Here is a 20010-nt window from a genome sequence, read left to right on the forward strand (position 1 = left end):
TGTTGAAGCAATGATTCTTCAACATCAGCTTCGTTGGACTGGTCATATTGTGTGGATGACTGATTATCGTCTTCCAAAGCAACTACTCTACTCCGAACTTAAAAATGGAAAGCATAATGCTGGTGGTCAACAAAAAAGGTTAAAAGACTCTCTCAATGCAATTTTAAAAAATGTAGTATAAACACCGACAACTGGGAAACACTGGCCTGCGAGCGCTCCAATTGGAGAACAACCTTTACCAAAGGTGTCATGCGCTTTGAAGAAACTTGAACTCAGGACGAAAGGGAGAAACGTTCTAAGAGGAAGGCACACTTGGAAAATGTGATCAACTCCCACCCAGAAACCTATGTCCCCACTGTGGAAGGATGTGTGGATCCAGAATTGGCCTCCACAGCAGTGGCGTAGCGTGGGGGGTGCAGGGGGGGCCGGCCGCACCGCACGCAACATCTGGGGGGGCGCGCTCGCACTCGCAGCTCTCTGCCCCTACTAAAATCCATGGGTTAGGGGGCGCAAATTACTTGCCTTGCCCCGGGTGCTGACAACCCATGCTACGCCACTGCTCCACAGTCACTTACGGACTCACTGTTAAAACTGTGTTCATGGATGCCAGTCTTACTCGGCTACGAGTGATCACCAAAGAAGAAGAGGAAGAAGAAGAACGTGCGAGGGGAAGTCATGTACCAGCTTCACCTCCAAATCCCATTGCCCTCCCTCCCATAAGTTGGGAGAGTGACGATCTGAAGGGTGAAACCTCCTATACTCAAAGGGAGCCTCTGCCCTTGGGGAAGATTAATAGAATGATGGTGGGAAAGTAACGCTGGTGCATTTGTTCCTCCACTCCTCTTTCACAAGTTTCCTCATGTCTTTGAAAAGGGCTTAGGAAGAGGTTTCTAGGATGCTGACCACTGATCCTCACCTCCTTCCCAACTGCCAGGACAGCCATTTTAAAAAGAAGCATGGAACAGTAAAGATCAGTGACATGTACCAGCAAAAGACAAACACAAGAAGGATAAGAATGTGCTTATTTTTAGATAGAATTTTGGAATTTTGTGATTGAAGCACCCACTCTGAACCTAAAAATCAAGCCATACTTCATATTACTATCCCCCCCCCCACGCACACCCACACCCACACCCAATCATTTCTTCTTTTTTAAGTTCTAGAAACCATAAAAATGATCTGGGGGCAGTTGCAAAAAGCCACCACCCAGAGGGTATATAGAATATATAAGGTAAAGGCAAAGGGACCCCTGACTGTTAGGCCCAGTCACAGATGACTCCGGGGTTGTGGCGCTCATCTTGCTTTACTGGCCGAGGGAGCCGGTGTAGAGCTTCCGGGTCATGTGGCCAGCATGACTAAGCTACTTCTGGCGAACCAGAGCAGTGCACGGAAACACCGTTTACCTTCCTGCCGGAGCGGTACCTATTTATCTACTTGCACTTTGATGTGCTTTCAAACTGCTAGGGTGGCAGGAGACGGACCGAGCAACAGGAGCTCACTCCGTTGCGGGGATTCAAACCGCCGACCTTCTGATCGGCAAGCCCTAGGCTCTGTGGTTTAGACCACAGTGCCACCCATGTCCCATATATGGGATATATAGTACTGGCCAAAGGGCTACAAGATTCAATGGAAGATAGAGATCACTTCAGATATGCTGACAGAGCACAGGGGGATTTGAACCAGTGGCAAGCACATGATCTGTGTGTGGGAGTCGTCACCCTGTAGCAAGCACAGGGGGATGTTGCTCATCTGGCTTCCCGATGCTGAGCATTGCTGCCAGGAGTCAGAGGCAGGTGAGAGAGGTGATGAGGAGCTAGGTACAGTCTGGGTGCAGCAGCAAAGCCAACTGAATGCACCTGCTGCTGCACCTGCACCACAACAGACTCAGCACTGGGATGCCAAGTGGGCAATACTGCTCTAGCCACAGCACCTCGGTTGGCTGAGCCACCTCAGGGCCACCTTTTGTGCAATAACTGCATTGCAAGGCAGTTGCAATAGAATCATAGAATCATAGAGTTGGAAGAGACCACAAGGGCCATCGAGTCCAACCCCCTGCCAAGCAGGAAACACCATCAGAGCACTCTTGACATATGGTTGTCAAGCCTCTGCTTAAAGACCTCCAAAGAAGGAGACTCCACCACACTCCTTGGCAGCAAATTCCACTGTCGAACAGCTCTTACTGTCAGGAAGTTCCTCCTAATGTTTAGGTGGAATCTTCTTTCTTGTAGTTTGGATCCATTGCTCCGTGTCCGCTTCTCTGGAGCAGCAGAAAACAACCTTTCTCCCTCCTCTATGTGACATCCTTTTATATATTTGAACATGGCTATCATATCACCCCTTAACCTCCTCTTCTCCAGGCTAAACATGCCCAGCTCCCTTAGCCGTTCCTCATAAGGCATCGTTTCCAGGCCTTTGACCATTTTGGTTGCCCTCCTCTGGACACATTCCAGTTTGTCAGTGTCCTTCTTGAACTGTAGTGCCCAGAACTGGACACAGTACTCCAGGTGAGGTCTGACCAGAGCAGAATACAGTGGCACTATTGCTTTCCTTGATTTAGATGCTATACTCCTATTGATGCAGCCCAGAATTGCATTGGCTTTTTTAGCTGCCGCGTCACACTGTTGGCTCATGTCAAGTATGTGGTCAACCAAGACTCCTAGATCCTTTTCACATGTACTGCTCTCAAGCCAGGTGTCACCCATCTTGTATTTGTGCCTCTCATTTTTTTTTGCCCAAGTGCAATACTTTACATTTCTCCCTGTTAAAATTCATCTTGTTTGTTTCGGCCCAGTTCTCTAATCTGTCAAGGTCGTTTTGAAGTGTGATCCTGTCCTCTGGGGTGTTAGCCACCCCTCCCAGTTTGGTGTCAATATGGTATCTAAGGTTGGCATGTTTATTATAACATTACTCCTGTGCTGGACAACAACTTGGAGCATGTGACACATTCTCCTTCTGTATCTCTATCTGGGGGTAAAATATATATTTGGGGAAAGTTCCCTGTTTTGTCTATCGGATGGCTATTAAAAAAACAAAAACCACCACAACCACTTTTACAAGATAGATTAGGAAGGGTTCTTGTCCCTGTTCCTGTTCTTTAGTCATTTATTTTAAATCTTCCATCTTGAGCAGCAATTAGATATTACAACTAAATCCATTTTTTTAAAAAAATTAAGGCACTGATCCTAAACATATCCATATAGATATACATCTAATTGAAATCAGTTTATCTACCTTCTGAGTAAATACATTTACAATCAGAAATTTTGTGTGCAGATTACTATAATTTACTATTTATACTGCCCTGCTCTATTTGGGTCAGTTCCATGTGCTTTATAATCACAGTGGTTTTATTTCTTTTTATAATTGTATATTTTATTGCTATAATCTGCTCGGGGACTTTATGGCGAAGGGATGGGTAAAGAAATTTTATAAATTAGTGTACAAACACAGTGAAGCTTTTGTTTTGGGAGGTTCAAGTAAATTACGGCTTGCCCCATTCAGTATCTGGTTTGCCATTTCTTTTGTCTCCTGTTTCTGACGCTATCTATGCTTATCCTATCCATAAAGATTTTTCTTTGGAGTTTTTCAAGAACCATTTCTGTTTAGCTGTATCCTAGACGTGTACGTGAATATTATGTCTTACTAGTTATGTGTGTTTGTGCATTTGTGTGCTACAGCAAACTATTCTAATAATTATTCAGCTGAAAGATTCTTGCCTTGGCCTAACATCCTGATCTTTCAAAATATGACAAGAAATAATTGTACAAATAGAGTTGCTCAGAAGATGTGTTCTTTTGCTTTCATCTCACAAAGGTCACTAGCTCATCCATCAAAATATTGGTTATAATTTCAATCTCTCTGTTCTATTTTCATCTCTTTTGCCTCCCCTGCCATATTGTATAGACACTAGCTGTAGGTTAATACAAATGATGCTAACAGCTCTTCACTTCTAGTACTTCATAACATCGGACACCTATTCCTTCGAGGCAGCTGGCTGTAAGCAATCTTTCTTATGAACTGCTTCTTTCATCCTTGGTGCTTTTTCCATCCCATGGATTTCAGTGGACTCATGCATGAGTAACTGGGCAAAGAATGCAGAAGTCCTTGTATTCCTAGTAGGTTGCTGTTATTTACTGAGTTGAATAGGATCCAAAATGCAGCAGTCTGATTGGTCCTAGAACAATAGGATCCAAAATGCAGCAGTCTGATTGGTCCTAGAACAATGCAACAGTATAATTGGTCCGCAGGAGCCACCCAATCCAGCTCCAGGTGGAAGTGAATCCGCAACCTGATTTTCCTACAGGAGAATCCCGGAATTAGCAAATCACGTGCGGCCCATTGTGTAAATAATGTATATAGAGCTGATATTTTGGGGAAACTTTCATTCCTCACTACTATAAGCCGAATAAAGAGCATGAAATCCACACTCGACTCCAAGTATATTTCAATTGCATAGAAAGGTATGCATGTTCTCCTTGTTTGGAAAACTGGCATTTTAAATTTATCCAGTTTCATTTTGGCCACATCTTTTTATTTCAACGTCCCAGGAACCTTATGAGATAACTCCATTACCCAAACCAAGGGTGGGCAATGTTTTGGCATTTGAAAACCACTTTCTCTCCGGGATAATCTGTCAGAGGGTCACACCAGTGGTGGGCAGGAATATGACTTTTCTTTCCTAAATTAGACTGTTGAAATGAAGAAAGCTAGTTTTGAGCAAAAGGACTGTGACCTCAATTCAGTTCTGGTACTGAAAACAGATTCATACATGTGCTTGGAGGCACCCTGTTTCCCCCCCCCCAAACTTTAATTCTTTTGCACCAGGCTCTGGTTAGTTGATTGTGGGCTTCCAATAAAAAGCAAAGTAGGTCTGGCCACTCTAAAGTCTGTGCACTCCTGTACTAGACGGACAGCAGTCTGCCTTGTGGCAGAATAGAGCCAGAGCCACAACAGGAACAGATTCCTTTAGCACATGAGTTGTTTGTGCTCCAGAAGGGTTTATTTCCTTCTCTGACCCAGTTAAGCTTATGGTTTTAATGGGATTACCACAAAATGGGAGGGAAATAACCTTCAAATCTCTCATTTTGCCATTCTAAATTTAATTTGATGGGTGTTAAATCCAGGTTATCCTTGCTCAAAAACACGCCTGGCATAACTGGCTGCTAAAGTTATAGCTGCTACTGAAACCTGCCCAACACGAGGCAAATATGGAAGTTCCTGCATAAGCAAAACAACTAACAATTTCCAGAAGAACTAAAAGAGTTTCATTAAGGCAAGTGCCAAATTGATGAACAATAAAAAAAAAACATACCCATGTAACAAGATATACCTAGCCAGAACTTAAGCAGAGGCCTTTCTCCAGGTTCTCCTGCCTAATGAGATCAGTCAGGTAGTTATTAAGGAGAAGGACTTTTCAGAAGTGGTACCTCCAGGCTTGACTACAGTAATTCGCTCTATGCGGGGCTGCCCTTGAAACTGTCCCACAAACTCCAGCGGGTGCAGAATGCTGCAGCGAGGCTCCTCACGGGGTCCCTGCCATGGGAGCATATTCATCCACTGCTTTACCAGTTGCACTGGCTCCCGGTGGAGTATAGGGTCAGGTTCAAGGTGCTGGTCTTGACTTTTAAAGCGCTTTGTGGCTTAGGGCCCTCGTATCTACGGGACCGCCTCTCCTGGTATGCCCCTCAGAGGCCCTTATGGTCCATGAATAGTTTAGAGTTCCCGGGCCCTAAGGAAGTCAAACTATCCTCCACCAGGGCCAGGGTCTTTCTAGTGATGGCTCCAACCTGGTGGAATGCTCTGTCCCATGAGACTAGGGCCCTTCAGGATCTAATCTCCTTCCATCGTGCCTGTAAGAGAGAGCTATTCTGCCTGGCCTTTAATTTGAATTCAGTCTGATCTTTTATTTCCCCTCTCTTCCCTCTTCCCTCCCCCACCCTTTTATGAATGATCACCCACTCTGAGACCCCACAGCTAATTCTCCCCTGACATCCTCACTGGCCCAAGTAGGACCAATTCAGCCAGCTAGCCCTGGGGATTATCTAATTGATTTTTGAATTTTATTGTAATTCATGTTTTTATACTGTATTTTATGCTGCTTTTATAATTAAGTGTTTTAAATTTGCTGTTAGCCGCCCTGAGCCTGGTTTTTGAACCGGGAAGGGCAGGGTATAAATAAAAAATTATTATTATTATTATTATTATTATTATTACTACTACTACTACCCCCCCAGTTGTGGAATATCATCACCAGGCAAGACTCTCTGGTGATCCATATTAGGTCTTATTTGATGCTTCCAGGCATTTAGATAATTGAGGTTTGGTGCATTTCAGATCCCTGACCAGTTTTGCCACTACCACTTTGTTTTCATCTAACTTGCGCCACTTCGCAATAGTTTTGCTCTGATTTGTACATTGATACACAGCTTCTGTAGGCATTAGATTGGTTTGGGTTTTGCTATATTTGTATTTTATCGATTTTTACTTTTAAAAGGATTGTAAATGGCTCAGGGAACATGGTTAATTGGGCAGTATAGAAATGTTCAAAACAAACAAATAAACAAAATAACCATAGCATGACAAATCAATTAAAAGCTCCTTTACTCAAACACTATTGACCCCAGATGATAAATACAGAAAGACGACCCAATGAGGCAAACAAGCAAATGAAGAGAAATCACATGCTCGGAGTAGCCAATCAGATTACAAGTTTAAAAAGTCCTGCAACCTTGCAGCAGAAAGTTGAGTTTGTGTGGGGGTTTCCCCCCAAAGCTGTCTAGGAGGATTTACTAAACTTTTGCTTGCCTCTTTCGACCTACATGTGCTTTCATTGACAAGGGTAAGAATGTTCTCTTTTGGTTGGTGTGGAAATGAGGCTTTCTCTACTAAAGATGTCTTCAAAAGCTTTCATCACGCTTGCACCTTGCTCTGATTAGTTTAGGCTGAGAAATGTTCAACAGAAGGACAGCAAAGCCTGCTATTTGTTGATTACCCTCACTTTCTAATAACATTTCTCAACGAGCAGTGACTGCCTATGTATGCTGAAAGTCAATAGCTTGCCGAAAGTTAATGAGAATTTGGTCTCCATTTAAAATGTCAGCCCCACTGGGGATCCACTATAAAAAGTGCACATTGGGGTTAGCACATCTGTTTGCTTCAGCTCCACTTACTAAAGCTTGTACATATGAAATATGTTCTGGGTAAATATTCCAGGAAACAGTTTGCCTAACAGTAAAAAAAAAAAAGAAGTAACTTTGGAAAATAATGCAAAGACCCCTGGAAGTGAAAAGTAGCAGATGCTTATTGTTGATGCCAGTGTTGCTGGCTGCTGTCAAGATGACACATGAGTGTCTTGCTCCTTCTCCTTCAAAATCAAAATGTATCATTCTGACAATGCATGCATTTGCTCCTAGTCTTGTGACTCTACCCTGAAAAATCTCTAGTCGCAAGGAAGTATTTGTTGTGACGTTTAGTTGATTGATCGGATCGAAATCCTTGTGGTTGGCTAAAAGGGTGCAATAATTAATCAGAAAGTTTTTATTAAATAATATTTTTGGTACAAGTATTTCTATCTGGAGGTTACAGGCAGCCCCTTTAAAAGGGGAAGATAAAGCAATAGAATCACACTCAAATAATCAACAACATCAAATTAAACATCTACACCATCTTAAAACTACGGATGGTGATCCCATCATTTAACCATTGGACATATCACCTTCAAACTCAAGAAAAGAACTATGTGAAGAGATATGTTTTCAAGATGGTGAAGAAAGATAAAAAGAGCCAGCACTAACCATACTTCAGAGAGGGGGGCATTCCATAAACCAGGTACCACCACAGAGGAGGCCATTGCTCAACTTGCTGCAATATGTATCTCCCCGATAATGGGACAAAGCGAAGGTCCTGTTCGAAAGATTTTAAGGCACAGGTAGGCTGGGAAGGGGGACGCAGGTGGCGCTGTGGGTTAAAGCCTCAGCGCCTAGGACTTGCCGATCGAAAGGTCGGCGGTTCGAATCCCCGCAGCGGGGTGCGCTCCCGCTGCTCGGTCCCAGCGCCTGCCAACCTAGCAGTTCGAAAGCACCTCCGGGTGCAAGTAGATAAATAGGGACCGCTTACCAGTGGGAAGCTAAACGGCGTTTCCGTGTGCGGCTCTGGCTCGCCAGAGCAGCGATGTCACGCTGGCCACGTGACCCGGAAGTGTCTCCGGACAGCGCTGGCCCCTGGCCTCTTAAGTGAGATGGGCGCACAACCCCAGAGTCTGTCAAGACTGGCCCGTACAGGCAGGGGTACCTTTACCTTTACCTAGGCTGGGAAGGAGGTAACATTCCTCCAGTTTTGGGACTCTGAAGGTACTTAGGGCTTTATCAATAAAACTAGGGCTGTGCATCCTGTCTGGACAAATCCCAGATCCTGAAGTGAATCAGGCCAACCCAGAATTAGTCCAGAACAGGTTGAAGCAGTCACATATTGACACAGATCAGCTTCAGTCCACCCAGAAGGACCCAGAGCTGTCAAAAGGGGTGATGGTATTAAATATGTGGTTGGGTGCAGGAGCAGAGGAGATGATGCAGGCAAGATTCTCTCCTGCAGACTTCATTCTTGCTCCCCTGCCTCCTGACCCTAGGGATTTATAGTCTCCCCGATTTTAGGCTGGGCTAGGAGTGATCCAGCTGAAATTGGTAGATGAACTGGACTCCAAACCAACTTGGGAGTGCCTTGTTTAAAATCTTGGATTGGACTTGGAATCAAACAGGCAATCAGTGCAGATCCTTCAGGACCAACCTCACAGAATTCCAATATAGCCAAAAGCAGTTTGCTTTGGGAGAACTTTTGGGATGCATTTCAGGTGTCCCCAAAAGCCTGTTTTTCATGCCTAAAGCTTTTGGTTCAGTCTATCAAAGATGGGTTTTCCAAACAGAGGCTCTGTCCTTCCTCATTTTGAGATGGGTACTTATTGTCAGAAGGTCCCACACATGAGTAGGAAACTGGCAGAGACACATGCATGACTGGCATGCTCTCTCCCTCCTGGTCATTCGTTCAGGAGCTTCAAAATCTTTCCCCAGCCTGAACATCACAGCGACTGATGCCAAGAGGCATCAGCACACTTTAGGATCAGCAGAGTGTGTGCAATCAGCGTACAGACTCAGTAGCACAACATTTTGGCTAAACTACTTTATTTACATATAATTCACTCGGAGCATTCTAACTCAGCTCCTTCCTCATCAGCATCAAACAGCAAAGAGAAAGGACAAAGGACAAAAAGTCATACATCATGGAAATACAGTAATACAAACACCCTGTCCCCATCACTTCCCACAATGTGGAATGAAAACATACACCATCATGTGCTGAAAACAATCACATGACTGCAAGCATGGGAAAAGAACCCTAACTTGCTGCAATATATATCTCCCCTGATAATGGGACTAAGAGAAGGTCCTGCTCGAAAGATTTTAAGGCACAAGTAGGCTTTAGGCATGAAAAACAGGCCTCTGGGGACACCTGAAATACATCTGCTTTTGTACAATCTGCTTTTGTAGACTTCATTGCTGCTCAGTGCTAGTCAGCTGTAGTTTCAGTGCCCTTTTTTACCATTGTGTCAGGGACCGTGCTGAGGAGGGCTGCACTGAGGAGGAATGGTGGGAGCCTCCCCCTCTCCCTGCTCCTGGTTTGGATTCTGAATCTTCCTAGGAGCAGGAGGACAGTATAGATTTGGAATAGTGGTTTGCAGAGGGACATAGTTCAGAAGGCAGAAGCTGGGAAATACTGGATGGGGAACAGCTAACAGAAGAAACACTGGGAGAGAGAGGGTTAACAGATTCACTGTCTCTCGAAAGCATTCTTCTGCTTGGCCCAAGGCCAAGAAGAGCTGAGAAGGTGGCAGAACAGAAAGCACTCAAAGCACAGAGGGTAGGAGCTCAGATTATAAGACGTAGGAGTGACATGGATTTATAGGGACGTAAGGAGGTGTTATCCTTAATTGGGAGCATCACCATTTCTAGGATTTGGGTTCTTTGTTCTCTCGCTGCGATTATTAAAGTTTCTAACGGGTAAGAAGACTTCTTTTCCTTTGCTCTGCTTATATATTGCCACGAGGGGAGGAAGCTGATTCCCTGAAGCCTTATAATTGGTTTGCCAAATAATAGTGATGCCAAATAACAATTATGTGGGCTCAACACAAGCCCCTCCACTCCCTGAAAGAGTGTTTGGACAAATGGTCTAGCCCCATCTGCCCCCCCATTATCCCCCATCCACCACCATGTGCCTCTGGCTGGATGCTCAGTAGGGCGGTTCATAAATTATTATTTTTTAGAAATGCCTGCTCCAAAGGTCTTATCTTTCTACACTAGGGATTATTTAGCTATATCTGAAATTTCATGCATATCAGTTAATATCTTGACCCTGTGCCACTGAATTGAAATGTCAGCCTTCACAACATAGGAAAATGGGCCAAGTAATAGCTATTTTTGTGGAGGAGGGTCAAGATATTAACTGATATGCATGAAATTTCAGATATAGCTATATAATCCCTAGTGTGGTAAGATAAGACCTTTGGAGCAGGCATTTTTTTAAAAAAAGTTTTTTTTATGAACCGCCCTAATGTTCAGTGGACATTGGAACTCCACCTTGCACTGAGAAGCTCAGCTTCCGTACACTTTCAGATGCCTGTCAGATTAATGTGGCAACAGCAGCCACACGTAGCCTCTGTGCTTTCTTTCCAAGCAAGAGTTCATGAAAACCCCCTGCTTGTCATGAAGGCACTCAGGATTGGGTAAATGGAAACATCCCTGAGAGGAAATGAAGCCAATTCAGAGTGGTAAAGGGACCCCTGACCATTAGGTCCAGTCGTGACCGACTCTGGGGTTGCGGCGCTCATCTCGCTTTACTGGCCGAGGGAGCCGGCGTACAGCTTCCGGGTCATGTGGCCAGCATGACTAAGCCAGTTCTCTCGAACCAGAGCAGCACACGGAAATGCCGTTTACCTTCTCGCTGGAGCGGTACCTATTTATCTACTTGTACTTTGACATGCTTTCGAACTGCTAGGTTGGCAGGAGGAGGGACCGAGCAACGGGAGCTCACCCCGTCACAGGGATTCGAACTGCCAACCTTCTGATCGGCAAGTCCTAGGCTCTGTGGTTTAACCCACAGTGCCACCCGTGTCCCAGTTCAAAGTGAGGGTGTTTCTATTAATAAAACACTGCGATGGATATTTTAAACATCCAGGTTCTTCCAGACTGCTTCAACAATACATATTAAAATCAAGCCTATTTTAAGCATAGGAATTCTTGCTTTAATTTCTATAGAACTGGTGGCTTTTTCGTGAGAGAAAAAATGGAAATGCAATTATAGAAACATAACAAGCTAATATGAAATGAAGAGTGAAATTGACATGAAAAAAGAAGACAGGTATGTCAAGGAGATGCTGACATTTACTTTTGCATTGGAACAAATCGACATCATCCCTAAAAAAACAGAACACGGACAAAGCGTAGCAGGTTAATAATAGATACATAACACAAGGTAAGATCTTTCATTACCTCACATAAAAGAGTACATAAAAGACACGTAATTGCAAGAGTAAAAGGGGTTTTTGTTTGTTTGTTTCCAGTGGGCAGGAATCTGTTTTCTTAAAACATAACTGAAAAATTAATATTATGTATACAAAGCATATGACAAAGCATATGACTCCATATTCAGTTTTCATGGAATAAAGATTATAACGGAACTATATACTACTATTCCCTAAACTAGGCACACTACAGAAGACCATTTTTGTGACCAAGTAAAATTTGAAGTGCATTTCAATATTATGTTCAAACCGATATGTTATTTCTCCATCAGCTCTCAGATAGATAAGCAGGCATCCTCCTTGCAACTGCAGGGCAGACCAAATTTTCCTCTTGGCACCTCACTTTTCCCCTTTCTGATCAGGCAGGGTTGAAGAATAGGAAATGCCAGTTTTGCTTGCTGGATCTGGGCCAAATTAGAAGTTTGTGGAGATTATAATAAGCCTCCTCTTCCTGGAGGTGAACATTAGGAGTCCTGAATTTTTTCTCTGGCTTGGTTTAAAAGCCAAGCGAAAGAATAATTTCTGATTTAGTCACAACACCCTGAGAGCTTCCCTCCACTCCACCTGCTGGGCACTAATAATAATAATACTACTACTAATAATAATAATAATAATTTATACCCCGCCTTCCCCGGCCAGAGCTGGGCTCAGGGCAACTAACACCAGTAAAATTACAGTAAAAACATAACACAGGTTAAAATGCAATTTAAAATGCATCCTCATTTTAAAAGTAGCCCATAGATCAAAACCATAAGGGGAGGGAAACATAAGGGTCAGAATGAGTCCAAACCAAAGGTCAGGCAGAACAGCTCTGTCTTGCAGGCCCTGCGAAAAGATGTCAAGTCCCACAGGGCCCTAGTCTCTTGTGACAGAGCGTTCCACCAAGTCGGGGCCAGGACTGAAAAGGCCCTGGCCCTAGCTGAGACCCAGACACTCTCACCCTTTTCTTTACATGGCACTTGTCAGGCAACTAGTAGGGGCAAAGAGAAAGAGAATGTGAGAGGTCATTTCTCTAGGTAGGCCATCAGAAAGCATAGTTTCCCCAAGGGCTACTAGAGTGTCACAAGAACTACTCACACCTTTTGACCAACTAGCTGGAGAAGGGAGGGACCTCCATAATTTCCTATCCATGGGACAGGACCACTTTGGCTACTGCTGACTTGACTTAGCAAGTCTTGTTTTATAGGGAAGTGGGGGTTGAGGATGGGGCCCAAATTCAGATGAAAAATAAATTGATCTGTCCCCTGCTTGTGGGGAGATAACTTGTCTTCTTGTTACACCAATCTGTCACAAGTTAGTATTGGACCCTCTCTCTAGATAGAGCTTTTTAAATTCCTAATGCATTTGGTTCCAGTTCATAAACTGGGTTGTCGTTGCTGCTGCTGCTGCTGTGTTGCTGTTGTTGTGATAATGATGATGATGATGATGATGATGATGATAATAATAATAATAATTTATTATTTATACCCCACCCATCTGGCTGGGTTTCCCCAGCCACTCTGGGCAGCTTCCAACTGAATATTAAAAACAGTACAGCATCAGACATTACAAACTTCCCTAAAGAGGGCTGCCTTCAGTTGTCTTTTAAAAGTAAAATAGTTGTTTATTGCTTTGACATCTGCTGGGAGGGCGTTCCACAGGGCAGGCGCCACTAGCCGATGCATTTGTGATGCATTTTATTGTTGTGACTCATCTGACAAAGGGTGTAATGTAAGTTTTATAAAAGAAACAAAGTGCACAAATGAAATTCAGAATGTGAAAAATATGGGATAAATTGAGATGCAGCAAAATGTGAAAGCATGTTCATTAGTGATAAAAGGAAAGACTGAGGTGGAATCTACACACATATAAAAAAGTTGTGAAAATCCTTTTTTTAAAAAAGCGATTTAAAAAATACATTTAATTTTCCATAAGGCTTGCCATCGCCATGTAGAGTCACATTGTATGTTGCACTTAAAACACACCTAAAACATTTTATTTGCAGCTGTATAGCCGAGTCCTGTGTTTTATCAGGCCATCAGTGTTTTTCTGTTCCTCTACAGTTCGACAGGATTACTCCTGTATCATCACCTGACCTAGCTGAACACCTGATGTTTACTTTCTCATGGGTCATTAACCAAAAAAACTACTTGGCAGCATCTGCTGAAATGTTACTACCATGACAATGTTTACAGATCTAAATTATATCCTTTATTTTGCTCTTCTAACCTAAAGTGGCTAATTTCTTAATCTCTGCTTCATAGCATATCTAGGATTGATGGGAAATCATATGCCACATGGGGTGTTACAGCACACCATAGAGAATCGTTTCACTTCCACACCCTTTGGATCCACATGTGTGCCTTAAACCTGTTTATGTTTCAGTGTTCATTTTAAGCTCTGACGAATATTCTGTCCAGTTTGGTTTCTCCGGTTGCCTTGTGTTCCGTGAAAGAGAACTGGACAGAAACACAGCAAACTCACTCTCTCTCGCTCTCTTTTCGTATGTGAGTGTTTTTAATGTGTGTAAGTGAAAGCTGGACCATAAAGAAGGCTGATCACCGAAGAATTGTATCTGAAGAAGTGTGCATGCACACGAAAGCTCATACCAAGAACTAACTTATTTGGTCTTTAAGGTGCTACTGGAAGGAATTTTTTTGGTTTTGACTATGGCAGACCAACACGGCTACCTATCTGTCACCGAAGAATTGATGCTTTTGAATTATGGTGCTGGAGGAGACTCTTGAGAGTTCCATGGACTGCAAGAAGATCAAACCTATCCATTCTGAAGGAAATCAGCCCTGCGTGCTCACTGGAAGGACAGATCCTGAAGCTGAGGCTCGAAGACTTTGGCCACCTCATGAGAAGAGAAGACTCCCTGGGAAAGACCCTGATGCTGGGAAAGATGGAGGGCACAAGGAGAAGGGGACGACAGAGGACGAGATGGTTGGACAGTGTTCTCGAAGCTACCAGCATGAGTTTGACCAAACTGCGGGAGGCAGTGGAAGACAGGCGTGCCTGGCGTGCTCTGTTCCTTGGGGTCACGAAGAGTCGGACATGACTAAACGACTAAACAACAACAACAAATAAGTGCCTACACTTCGGTCCTATTCTGCACAACAGTTTTTCTCCCCTGCACGAAAGACAACCAAGGAAAAATATCCATAGGATACGCTGGTACAAAAATCTATTTTCCTCAGATATTTGTGTAGCATTGTTATCTCATGTAGAGAGCCATGATCCAGCAAAGAAAAAACAGCTGCAGAACTGTTGGCTTTCCTCTCGTTGGTTATAGACAGACTATGCTGCTTGAGTAAATGTTCTGTTTTGCTATTCTGTTGCCAGCAATGGAAAAACCTGCATGAACAGACTTTAGGACTGCAGTCCAAGGCTTAGCAACACATTTTGACTATGCTGGCTTTCATCCCTTCCCCCCTCTGTTTCATCACCAGAAAGAAAGTAACTAAATGACAGACCTGTATCTGAGCTGTTTCATCATGTATTATAGTCACTGATGTAAAGTTGCAATTTCTAAAGGCATAAAAATGATGAAAATGTAGATGCATGCATTTCCCCTTGAAATAAAATTCCTTCCATATTTACCTGTCTAACGCTGAAGGAGCCCAAGAAAACAAAGTAGAAATTAGTGATGCTCAGATACAGAAGTAACTGGAGAATAATAATTTGGAGAATAACTGGAGAAATGGCACAATTTGCACACACACAGAAAAATGTGAATCCAAAGCTTCTTTGGGCACCTGCAGAAATCATTAAGTGTGAATAAGAAAACACAGTGTAGCACAAGGCGAGAAAGGAGAGAGAGACGAGAATGAGAAGAAGAAAATGCAGCGAGCTAACCACTTATTTCTATTAAATGCCCTGACTGTTCATAAAACCTCGATTGCACATTCTCACGTACAGAGCAGGCCTGAACATTTTTAGCTCCCGTTGCCAGTTATATAAAGCCAAATTTATTATTTATTAATTAAATCCACTTCCAACTCTTCCAACAGAAAGAAGCAATTATATATAAGCCCCACTGGCTGTCACTAAGTCGGATGAAACCTGCTTTACTTTAACAATGTAAAATCACAGGGCCTGATTTTCTCTCTCTGAGTGTTTCTCTCTCATATATGAGATGCATCGTAATAACTTAATGATATAATTATAATGATATAAATTTGCATGTAACTTTTTTGGGGGGACTGGCTATGAAAAAGCAGCTCAGACTCAAGCAGGAGCTTCAAACAAAAGGCAGTTCAATACAGGCAAAGCTTGATCAAGTTGGAACCACCAGATTCTGTGTATAAATTGATTCAACACTGATTCCTCCCTTGTCTGTACAGCTGAATCACTCATATAAAAAGGAAAGTATCATGATGTTAAATTAGCTATTCCCTGGAATCCATTGCCCTTTTGTCTGTGTGTATTGGCGTCACCTTTCTGATGCATTTAAAAACATTTGAAAATGGTCAACATATTCCCCACCACCACCACCGGAAGCTTTTCTTCTGGCTAAATTTTATGAAATACCTTCATGTGTCTCCTTGCAGACCCTTTATTATTCTCACAGCTTTCTTTGGCTAAACTCTTATTACAAGTGGGAAGGTAGAGTCTTCTGGGTGATTACCTGCTTGTATGAACCCATTTTCCTTTAGGTGCTTGTAAATTAATTGTTGATATGTGGCTTTGATTTCTTCTTGTTTCTGTGTTTCTTCTTTCTCCCCTTTGTTTAAAGATAAATGCAACAGTATTATTATTATTTTATTCTGAGACTCTGCCACGTCTATATATGACCCCATATATAATAGCAAATGGCTCAGAGGTTATATCAGCTAGAATCCTTGGTCTCATTGCTCCTCTATAGGTACCTCATCTATCAGTTTTCTCTCACACGCTCTATGCAAAACAACAACAACAATCAGATAGCTCCGGATGGCTCTAACAAAGCCTCCGGCATCATTACTCAAGATGACCCTTCTGAAGACTCCTTCCGGCGTCTCCAGCAGATACTTACAACCCTTACGTCTCTTGTTTTGCTTCCTGTCTAACAACCCTCCCATTCGCAGACTCCTCAGACTTATTGGATCAGCTCCAACCTCTTCCAGGTCTGAGAGGCTGTCTCTGAGTTTATCCATGCCTGATAAACAGCTCTGGCTGTGTTCTAGCCTGCTCTCAGCTACTGCCTTATCAGCCTCTCTGACAAGGTCAGGAAGAGCCGAAGTCTGCAGCTGCCGGCTGTCCCCTGTCTGACTAACATCAAAGCCTTTCTGTTCCTGGCTGCTTTCTGCAATTGACTGCAAACCTTCACTGGGAGCTGGCTCATTCCTGACACCAGCTTTGCTGCTGGCTTCCCAAGCCTGTAGAGGCAGGAAGGGACTGGCAGCATAGGTCTGCAGAATGCAGAGGCGCCAACTTCTGAGGAACATTGAGGGGGCCCGAAGCGACGGCAAGTGTTGATGTTTCTTGCATGATGTTGCATGATGTCCTGGCGTTGCTCTGTGCCCAGCTTTGTGTTTAGCCTCAACAATGGGGGCACCCCCCTTAAATATTGAGGGGACCCAAAGTGCCTCAGCCCCCAGGAGTTGGCACCTAAGGCACAATGCCCCTCTTCCTGCCAAGTTAGTGAGAGGGGATGCAGTCCACCATCCAGCTTTGCCTTCCCCCCAGGTGCCAAAATGCCTCAGTCCACCCCTACTCAGACCATGAGTAGGAGAGTGGCCATGTACTCATGCCTTGCTTGCAGACTTCCCATAGGAATCTGGTCATCACTGGCCACCATTAAAATATTAAGAAATGAATTGGATAAGCATTAAGTCTGACTCAGCAGGGCCCTTCTTTTAGTGTGCTCTTAAGGGAATGAACTTTGAAGAAACCCCCACATTCATTTTGAATTTCACTTGAGGCAAAATCTGGTGCTTTCACTAGTGTTCATCAAATACTCTCACAGCGATCAACAAACAAACCCACAAACAGGACCCGAATTCAACAGCATTCTCCCTGGAGACTGGGAATCCCAGCGAGTTGTGAATTCTGGCAACATGGAAGGCATAACACAGCCATTTATTCACTGATATTCAAACTGAAATTTTCTCCTCTGCTTATATTTTGTGAATGTTGCATTGTGTTTTTAATGAAAAGTTGTATTGTTTTATTACTGATGTTTGCAGCCTTGGGGGGGGGGACTAATAAAAGTCAGCATATACACATATTTAACAAACAAACAATGATGGAATGAGAAAAAGGGTAAGGTAAAGGGACCCCTGACCATTAGGTCCAGTCGTGACCGACTCTGGCGTTGCGGCACTCATCTCGCTTTATTGGCCGAGGGAGCCAGTGTACAGCTTCCAGGTCATATGGCCTGCATGACTAAGCTGCTTCTGGCGAACCAGAGCAGCGCACGGAAATGCCGTTTACCTTCCCGCTGGAGCAGCACCTATTTATCTACCTGCACTTTGACGTGCTTTCGAACTGCTAGGTTGGCAGGAGCAGGGACCGAGCAACAGGAGCTCACCCCATCGCGGGGATTCGAACCGCCGACCTTCTGATCGGCAAGTCCTAGGCTCTGTGGTTTAACCCACAGTGCCACCTGCGTCCCTGAGAAAAAGGGTAGATGGATGCTAATCAGAGTTGTCTACATGTCTCAGAAATAAAACCTGCCTTACTTCATGCCTATTCAAAGTAAATTATGGGAATACATAAACTCCCCCCCCTTGACTTCCACATAGATTTCTGCCTTCCACCAAGTAGGACAGTATATTCGAGATAGTTACCTGCTGAAGTGAATCTGTATTTTCTCACAATTAGCATTGCAGATTCCATTTGCATTGCACTGTACTCTTGTACGAAAGGATAATGTTATACTCTTTATTTTCCTCAAATGGCATTGTTTCTTGTCCAGTTGTTCCTACGGAATAGCTCAATTTCAAAAGCAGTGATCTGGATTTCGATGGCAGCACACTCTGCTAACATGTTCTCTTTTTGCCCCTTAACCTCTCTGATATGCCAAGGAAGGAGGAAAAATATATTAAGCCAAAAGCAAAGCAATTTGACAGATGTACTTGGAAATTAGACGCTCCAAGAGAAACCAGCCCACTAGGTGAACAACACAAACCTCATAATATGTGAACAGCTGCATTTCCTGTGATGCTGTGAATATTGCTACTCCTACAACACGCCTTTTGCTTTTGCCCACCAGATGGGTCACTACAAGTGGGTGGCAAAGCAGACCACAATACATCTTTTAGATGGCAGATGGATGTATTGTACAATTGTTGCCAAACCATGGCAGTGCAAACAGGGTCTTATGGGGCATGTTCAATTTGGCTACGCATAACATGAAAACAGATCAGGCATTAGCACGGGAGGAGGCTGAGATGCAGCTCATTTTCATATGGTGAATTAGCCAAGATACCAGCTAAGTGCACTTCAGCAATCAATAAGTCTAACCAGTCATGCATCTCTAAGGGGCGATATCTAATGTTCCTCATACTCAAAGGAGATGCATTGAAATCAGTTGATTTCACTGGGTATATTCAGAGGATGACTTAGACTGCAAACATAACCCCACCTACATAGGGGTAACACCCACTGAATTCAATAGAACATACTTCACAGGTTGCCTGTTTATGATTGAGTTGTACAGCACCCATTATTTTAAGGGGGCTGAAAATAAAACATGAAGCATCAGAATGCCTTTGTATACATCACTGGTGCACAAGAATTTAAAATACTATGTGCAGTTCTGATTGCTTCAACCCATAAATGTTATCACACATGGGGGGGGTAGTACTGGAAATAGCAACTAAAATATGACCTTTAAATAGAGCCGTTTGGACCAGCACAACTATCACTGTGAAATTAATCATTGTGGGCATTCATTCACCTTCTTTTTACATTTCTGTTCCACAGTGGAGTATCAAGAGATTAGTTAGACTGAAACAATAGCACACTGATTATTGTAAGAACTGCATTTGGTGATGAGGGTTCAAAGGGCGGGAGGGGATGTTGTGGGTGGGGGGAAGAAAACAGAAACAAGGGCTAATCTATCAAAACACATGTCTGAATGAAGATTAATTTGGGGCAATCTATCCAAACTTTTATTAACAATTCATCAATAAAACATAAGGACATAATTTGGATCTTATCTTCTCTCATGTTTCTGATCTAGAAGTGGTGAAAAAGGAGAATTCACAGGGGAGTGGATACTATGTGATAGAAATTCATAATAAGACGAGCTTTTATGTTTGAAAGAATCTAGTGGCAAAGAGAATGTTGAGAACTTTTGAGCTGAAATGCTTGGACTGTTCCCAGGGCTAGTTCTATTCAGAGTACCATCTTATTTTCATCCCTCTGTGGGGGCAGCTATGTTTTTACTCATGCAAAATGTCTCTGGGAACTGTGGGGCATCATCAAGTCCTGTTTCTTCCAGGTGGCACTGCACTATGCAGCAGGAGCACCTT

The 20010-nt window shown here is 43.4% G+C and overlaps 1 long non-coding RNA gene across 1 annotated transcript; it reads right to left on the minus strand.

The window, feature by feature from the left end:
- Nucleotides 1–14413: 14413 nt before the first annotated feature.
- LOC310843025 lies at nucleotides 14414–18530 on the minus strand. The gene is made up of 3 exons (XR_014563469.1): nucleotides 18322–18530; nucleotides 16179–16274; nucleotides 14414–15079 (listed from the first exon to the last, which is right to left on the minus strand). It is a non-coding gene; the product is annotated as an uncharacterized lncRNA (long non-coding RNA).
- Between the last annotated feature and the right edge of the window lie 1480 nt (nucleotides 18531–20010).

The sequence above is a fragment of the Podarcis gaigeae genome, assembly GCF_964106915.1.
Source record: "Podarcis gaigeae genome assembly, chromosome: 4".
Classification (NCBI taxonomy): Eukaryota; Metazoa; Chordata; class Lepidosauria; order Squamata; family Lacertidae; genus Podarcis; species Podarcis gaigeae.